The sequence below is a fragment of the Phoxinus phoxinus genome (assembly GCF_949152265.1).
Source record: "Phoxinus phoxinus genome assembly, chromosome: 19".
In the NCBI taxonomy this organism is placed as follows: Eukaryota; Metazoa; Chordata; class Actinopteri; order Cypriniformes; family Leuciscidae; genus Phoxinus; species Phoxinus phoxinus.
This window is the reverse complement of record NC_136894.1, coordinates 21,701,667-21,710,072: the sequence shown is the minus strand read 5'-3', so window position 1 is coordinate 21,710,072 and position 8,406 is coordinate 21,701,667.

Here is an 8,406-nt window from a genome sequence, read left to right as displayed (position 1 = left end):
CCCTGATGCCTAACTTCACAGACTCTTTGGTGTCATTTTGCCTTCAATAATCGTTTTTCATCTAATCAGTCTGTATAAATTACATCTTCCTGATGACCTTAATCTAATGACACAATGAAATCACTTCAGAAATTCCCCGTCAGTGGAGACCATCAAAAAAAGGCAAGGAAAGAAGGAAGGCTTCAAAATATATACCTCCTCGCAAGTCTAATCTCCTTGCCATGGAAACCTTTCTGAGGTCTTTAGAGCAACTGATGTACTTCTATGGGAGTCACCATGGTGTTGTGATTGACAGGCTTTGGGGAGGAACAGAAGAGAGTAGAAAATACACCTGAAAAATATTCACCTGTGTTAGGTTATAGCACATATTCGTCACACGAAGCAGCTGTCAATCAATAATATATTTCAAGAAGTTTCAAGAGTTTTTATTACTTTATTAATTCTTTATTAGTTTTACTCAAACTGCAAACTTACTAAGTCAGGGACTGTCCAGCGAACTATGAATCACGAGGCACTTCTTGATTCTGTTCAGACTTTATTATTAGTCTGTTTAAATTACATTGAATTTCGTTGAAGTGTCGCCTTAAGAGTTTCTCTTATCTCCCATAAGCCTGACAGATTGCCACACAATTGTCAGAGTCTATGTTGTGTGATGTTGAAAAGAACAACATCAATTACCTGGAATCAAAGCAGTGAGACCTAAAAGTGCGTCAAGACAATTGCTTTTTTCAATTTCTTTGTTAAAAGGCTTGAAAATCGACGCTGGGACTGCATTGTGGCCGTGACTCGAGGTGCTTCTGCTCCTCTCCAATCCTTTATTCTGCTCAGTGGTGCTTTGAAGGATTGAAAAAGAAGGAGGAGGAGGAGGAGTGAGGGAGCTGAGATGAAGACTGTGGGATTGGTGGCGCTATTTATTCACGCAGAGTCCATGAGTGTGAAGGGGGAGACAAGAGCCAGCGTGGAATCACGCAGCTGTGCAAAATCGATAGAAGTTTGCTTGACAGTAATAAAAGATTATTTCTGTCGTTTTTGCATCCAAACACATCAATTTGCCTGCATACTGAATCCAGACTCTCTCAAATACACTCAGACACATGATGGCACTCTAATGATGGTCTCTGCCTTTGAAGACCAACCGCCAGGGACGGACAATGGTCCTGCAAGACCTGGGACAACAGCTTCATTGGAGGCCTCCTCTTGACACAATTGTGAGCTATTTTTTTAAATAGTTGAAAAAGCTAGCATAAGCCTTGAACAACCTGTACTATTTTAGGCAGTTTATGACAAAAAGAGAGAAAAACTAATAATTTAAATCAAAAAATTGTTCAATTTTTATTCATTAATTGTTTCCTTTCGTGACTGCTTTGGCCATATGGGATTGGCAGTGATATCAATTTTGTATTTATCAAAGTTTGTTGCTTCAGTTGTTGTGGTGTTGATTCACATTGTTTCTAGACTATTGTGCAGAGTGATCTAATCTTCAAATGCATTTTAAATAATATAAAGGCTGCGTTCACACTTAACATGCAGCCTGTATCCAGATGTTACATACACATTGAAAAAGTGTAAACTCGCTTCTGATCGGAATGTTATCCGATTTCAGTGTCCAGGTTTGAAGGTAGTCGAGGACACATTGTGATCGGATATCAGTTTCATGTAAACTCAATCCAGCCATCGTGTCTACATTCACAGGTGGACGTCACACATACCTGATCGGATCACGGTGATTGCATGTTAATGGCAAGTGTAAATGCAGCCTTAGTTCCTCCTTTTCAATCAGTCGTTGTCTGGTATTGTTCTTGTATCACACATGTTACGTTGGTGAGCCCAGCTATTGGATTACCTGAGTTTGTTTTATTAAAGAACCTTTTGTTAGTGGAAACTTGTTTAAATATTTTTCATCATCTTCATCTGAACCTAACTGTGACAGAATACCAGAAACTCAAATTGAGTAAGAAAATGGATATTGCAGCCCAGTTGTACTTGCCTGAGAGAACCTCTCTATCTTGGAGTACTCAGCCCGATTCTGTCAACTGGCTGCAAAACAAACTTTAACTATGAGACACTAAAGTCTCTTTATTGGACTGGGCAATTTTTATTAGTCCCCACAATGAACCTGGAGAGAGGCAATCCACCGATGTCTGCAGTGTGCTTACCTGATGCCAGCATTAATGGCCACTGCAGAGCCAGAGCACCCACGGCACCCTCCTCAGAGCTGGAGACCGCGCCCGCCCGCTGAGCCAACGTCCATCCCACAACGGAGCCAGAGCGTAAGGCCACATCTGTCCTGGAGCCGAAAGTATCCACCCAGTCTGACCAGGTGTGTGTGCCAACCTCTACAGACGAGCCGGGGGGAAATAGAGAAGAGCTGGAAAAAAAAGACAGCCACCTTCCGTTGATTCCACCCAGTCCTGAGCCTTCATCACTGTTAGTTCTACCCAGCACAGAGACTTTTTCACCGCTGGTCTTGCCCATCTTAAACACTTCAGTACTATGGATAATACACCGACCCTACCTCCCTCTCCCACCTCCTCTGCCCAGGCTATACAGTCAATCTGCCCCGCCTTCGCTGGCGCCCTTCAGTTCCTCGTCTCCTCTATTGGCTCTTACCTGCTCTGATCCGCCATGGAATTCTAGTTCGCCAGCCAAGGTGTGTCGACTCCTGTGTTCCACCTCAGGCCACCAGGGCAATAGCTCCAACTCAGCCCGTCGAGTAGTCAACTCCGCCTTGGCTCCTCGGCTCCACCCGGGACCGTCGTCCCCTCTGCTTCGCCATGCTTCCTCGTCCCACCGGCTCCACCTTGGTCGGGCATCACCCTGCCTGCGTGGCGGACTTTTGAGCCTTCCGCTGCACTTCGGCTTTCCACCCCTTCCCTCCGCCTGGCTCTGCCTTTCAGGGTCCTCGGTCGCACATGCTGTTGCGTTGCCTTCCAGCTATTGAATTAACTTAGTTTATTTTATTAAATAACCTTTTGTTTGTGGAAACTTTTTTTAAAAACCTTTTTCTTCATCTGAACCTAACCGTGACAGTGTTATCATTAGACTACGCTGTTATGTTTTTGCAGTAATATTTTGTGAATAAAACACAATTAACTTGGATGGAGTTGATATAAGGCATGGAGGTGTACACTTGTGAGAAGCACTTTCTATTTCCAGATAACAAGAAATGACACCACAGATATACATGTAGTCAAAATTGCTAAATATAAAGTGGCAGTTAAAAAACACATTGTGTGTAATCAATTGCAAAAGAAACAAAAATGTACCACATTAGCATTGAGATGCTCAAAAGAGCACTGCTGTTGGTGCTATAAGGACATTTCTCATTTCTGCCTTCATTTCACATTGCACCAGTAGTCACATGCATACATTCAGGCAGTGTCAGTATGTCTAAACTACTTTAATTTTACATTTGCAGTAGCTTGTTTTCAGGTGTCTGGCCACAAGGGCCCTCTCATGGGGGCCCCATTTGCTCAGTTAGTAATCTGTCTTTGCCAACCTCCATGACTCAAGTGTAGGAATGGACAGAGTCACATAACAATTATATAGAGAGAACAGAAACAGACTTTTGTAAAAACAAAAGAACTTTACAAAAAAGTGAAGTTCCATGTTTTTATAGATTAATAAGACATTGTAAAACCGCCCTGAGAAAAAGATAAGGAGAAAGCGAGGGAGAGGTGGAAAAAGAGAGAAAAGAGACAATTGGTGTTTGAGTGGAGCGAAATTAGTTTGACGTTCTTATCTTTGGACGCTTTTCTTTAACATAAAGGCTTTTATGTAACATGTTTAAACAGTCAGACACAGTGAATGGGGGAAGAAACAAGAGCAATAATTGCAAATAGTGAGTCAGACATTTTTGCAAGCAAGTGAGTGTAACTGCTTTTTTTTCTTCAGACAACCAGGCTTTACTTTAGACAAGTACTGTATATATAGGACTATTTACATGTGTGTGATTTTATACAACAGTTCAATAACCAAGAAGTTTAATTATTGAGTAACTTTACCTACATTTCAGTAATGCCAGTAACTTTGTTGTTGCTCCATCAACGGAAATTGTTCCTAACAAAGACACAACAGAACTTTACAACACCGAAAAGCAGTGGTTTAGTTCCTGGATGATTCAGCATTTTTAAATGAATCAATTGAATGAATGATTCAATGGCTCACGGTAACACTCTAAAGTTTTTGTTTAATATTAACATTTTTATCAGGCTCCTAGATTTCTACCCAAGTACCGGCATTTCTGAACGGGCTGAGGCTGGGATTTAGTGAGTTTGAAGTGAAAGTATTTGATGAGCGTATACTATGTGTGGAGAGCATTCACTCAATATTATTATCTCATTTTTGACAGAGGTGGCTTTTAGAGGCTTTTGCATCGGAGGTCTTCATATATATGTACATCCCCACTTTCACAGTAAAGAAAACAATTTTTGGATCTAGACCTGGATCCCTCATAAAAAAAACCTTGTATTGTACCTGAATGAGGCTGTGTTCCAAATGGGATAAGTCTGCATTCGACGGTCACTTCAGAGTGAGAACAATCATTGACGCCATATTGTAGGGTCCCTCCAAACTGAAGTGCTTAAAACTGGCCATGCACATCAAATAATTCCTTTTAGAATTAAAGATTTCAAAGGGTACAACTGATAGACACTTTACTCCCATGCATGACTCTTTGCTCAGGCAAGCAGAGTACAACAGAGTACATTTTGTACAACAGAGTACAAAATGCCCACCCATTTTTTTAGCAGCGCTGGTTTCAGAAGTATTGTTTCCATTCATTTCTCCAATAAGGATTTAAAAAAGAAATCTGAACAAAGCCAACTAGTTACGAGATAAATCATAACATTACTGTGGCGAGCAGGACGAGTGAGAGAACAGCGTGAGGCCGGTTGTGTGATTGAGGATGAGCGACACCTGCACGACGCACCGGTCTTTCTAACGGAGGAGCAGAAGCATAAAAGGAGGAGCGGCGACCATGAAGGAGGAGAGAGGACCAGTCCTGGACTATTGTATTTGATGTTCTGTTAATATGTGGCGGCAGTCGTCCATGAGGGGCTGCCGTCTTTACTTTCGTTATTGTATGTGTTTATTTATTTATTAAAAGACTTTAAATGGTCGCCGGTTCCCGCCTCCTTCTTCCCATAACAATGAACGTTGCTACAATTCCAAACTTTGATTTGAAGCAAAAAAGTATTTGAAAATTGGACTGCAATAAACAGCTTTAGTATGGGAAATAACCACAATCCCATGAAGCACTGCAAACAGCATAATCAAATAAAAAACAATGGATAAATATAAAACTACCTGTTGTGTTCTCTAAAGTGGGGTTTAATATGCATTGAGTTAGTGTTCAGTGATGCATAGAGTTTGATTGTGCTGGGAGCATTATGTTATGCCTGACGAATGTATAGGTTCAGTTGCTTGGGTCTGAAAGGACGAGGAGATCGAAGTAAAAGTTATGAGAAATTGATGCTACTCGCTGTGTCGGTGTGATCTTTCCTTAACATAACACTACCCATTTAAAACTGTCGAACAATATATTTTAAGCTTATTGCAAAACATATACAAATATTCAAAGTCCCCCCATAGTCAATAATGTTATCCCTTAAAACTCATCTTTGATCACCAAAATATATTATAATGTATAGGCTAAAAGATTCCAGTGAAAACATTTTCTTCATTGCTTAAAATAGCTTGAATGTATCTCTACACCCTTGCTTCATTTACTATACGCAGATCAATGAATATGCAAATTAGCCCCACCTCCATTCACTCCCACCAGCTCAGTGATCCACTTGTTAAACTACCTGAGGTAAACGCTGTATTGCATAACGGTAATTAATATGATTAGTCTTTTGCTTGACTGCATTATGAAACAGTTAATAATGTGTTGCTAATATTACACAAACCATGTTCCCGTTCACCATCTCAGAGTCAGACAGGTGCCTTCTAAAATGCTCAGAAACGCTTTGAACAACCTCAAAAGGCATATAGTTCATCATAACATTGTAATTCATACACCCGCTATATTGCTAAATCAACCAGAATTTTCACATCAACAGAAAAATATACTGGGACAACCTGGCTTCTCCTGAGATTCCACTACATTAGTTAATGATTTGCTAAAGCTGCTGGCACATAGACGTCATTGGTTACAAGATAGTTTGTGACGTCAGAAACACCAGCGATTTCAAACCGGGGTTTTAAGACTGTCTATAGATCAATGCAGGTTTAAAGAGAAACTACTCAAGCAATGGTGTTGACTCATGAATTTGCACATGCATGTTAGTCTTAAAGCATATTAAAAACACCAGGCATATAAACAACATACTTGATTTTCACCACAGGGGGACTTTAAGTATTTTGAAAGCATATGGCTGACTTGACTAGTCGGCAGAACTAAAGCTCTTTTGGCGCATTTTGATTGTGGCAACTTTCTGATTGGTGGAACTTTCTGTAAAGCATCATGGGTAAAGTAGTTTTTCACCACAAATTCCACTGTAAAACACGATTATTTTAAAAATAAAGTAAAATGATGGGCTGACAGCTTCAGCTGAAGCAATACCATCATTAAACATCCTTCTAGCTCACAGTGGGGCTGTCTTTAAAAGTTTGTAATAAATTGTTGAAAATCAACTTGGGTAAAAAATAAGTTTTAACCTCTATAACCCAACTGATGCACTCTATTGTACGATGATGGCTCGGCATCCTTAATTGGCTCGGTAAGATGATGCAAGTGTGCGTTCCAAGCGCCAGTTTTTTTAGTCCCCTACACCCTTCATCCCTTCCAACTGAAGCTCTCACTCTGGAGGGTAAACCCTTCGAAGGGATTAAGGCATATAGACCTTCAGAATGGAACACAGGGTGATTCATGTTTTTTAACAAATTGGTTGAATGAACAAGTCAAGAGCTTGATTAATAAAGACAGTAACCTTACCACTTATTGGCATATCTTTGTAACCTGCAGAAAGATTCATTGATGAATCCCCACCACTAATACACCTCTAAAATTCTATTTGGGAAATTGGGGATTGTTTTGATGTTTTTGATTCTGGTATATACAGACATGTTTATGTATAATGAACAGGTGATGAAAAAAATGTCATGTTCCCAGTTTACCTGCTTTCTTGACAGACATTATTGGACTGGCAGCTCTAAGACATGAGTTTACGGGTCAGACAGAGATGCAGCAGGTTTCATTAAAGTTATATCTCACTTTTGTGTCTGACCTGTGACTTTGCTCAAGCCTGAAGGCAAAGCACTGGAGGAGACAGGTGGCACAGCACCAGTATTTCTGTGGTTCGCTTCTGTCCTTTATTTTCTTGAAAAGATTGCTTCTTAAAATGTACACACATACAAACACTTATGATTTTAGATAAATTATATTTTTTTCTACGGTTGAATACGCTTATAAAACACAATAATCACAGGCACATTATTTCCCAGGAAATTTGTTCTGACGTAATGTGGTCCTTTAAATGCTACTTCTTTTAACTCTATTTTTTTTAGCCGCAAACCCAATACACATGTTTCAGGCTATTATCATGCGGTTACCTCAACATAATAAGGCAGACAGAACATTTTATAGTGTTATCAATAGACCATGCTGTTATGTTTTCAAAGCGAGCTGTAATATTTTGTGAATAACGCTCAGGGAAGGGAGTGGGGGGTGGGCGACTATATCTAGGGAACTACATGTTCCCTTTTAAGGTTGAAAATGTAATAATTAGTATAATTGTTCTCTTTACTGTGAAAGTGGGGATGTAAATATATATGAAGACCGATGCAAAAGCCTCTAAAAGCCACCTCTGTCAAAAATGAGATAATAATATTGAGTGAATGCTCTCCACACACAGTATACGCTCATCAAATACTTTCACTTCAAACTCACTAAATCCCAGCCTCAGCCCGTTCAGAAATGCTTGGGTAGAAATCTATAGGAGCCTGATAAAAATGTTAATATTAAAAAAAATTTTTAGATGGACTATACACACACACACACACACACACACACACACACACACACACACACACACACATATACTGCATTTATATACACACATTATAGCAGTGGTTGCTGCAAAAAGATAAACTGTAAACTGGAGCGACAAGTAGTAAGGGTGGGTAAAATTAATACATGTCTGAGTGAGTGGAAGCAGATGTGCAGCAATAAATGGAGATTAATTGGCGAATTCTGGAGATGAATTCTTGAGGTGCTTCCTTTCAAAGCTCTGTTCATCAGCTCAGTGTGAAAGAGAGATTGGCAGAGAGAGAGATAGAGAGAGAGAGAGAAAAAAAACACCAAGAAAGTGAAAGAGGTAAATATAGGACAACTTCCCTATGTAACAACAACCAAAAAATTGATTGTGCATGTAGTTGTTGACAAAGAAAGACATTCTGGCC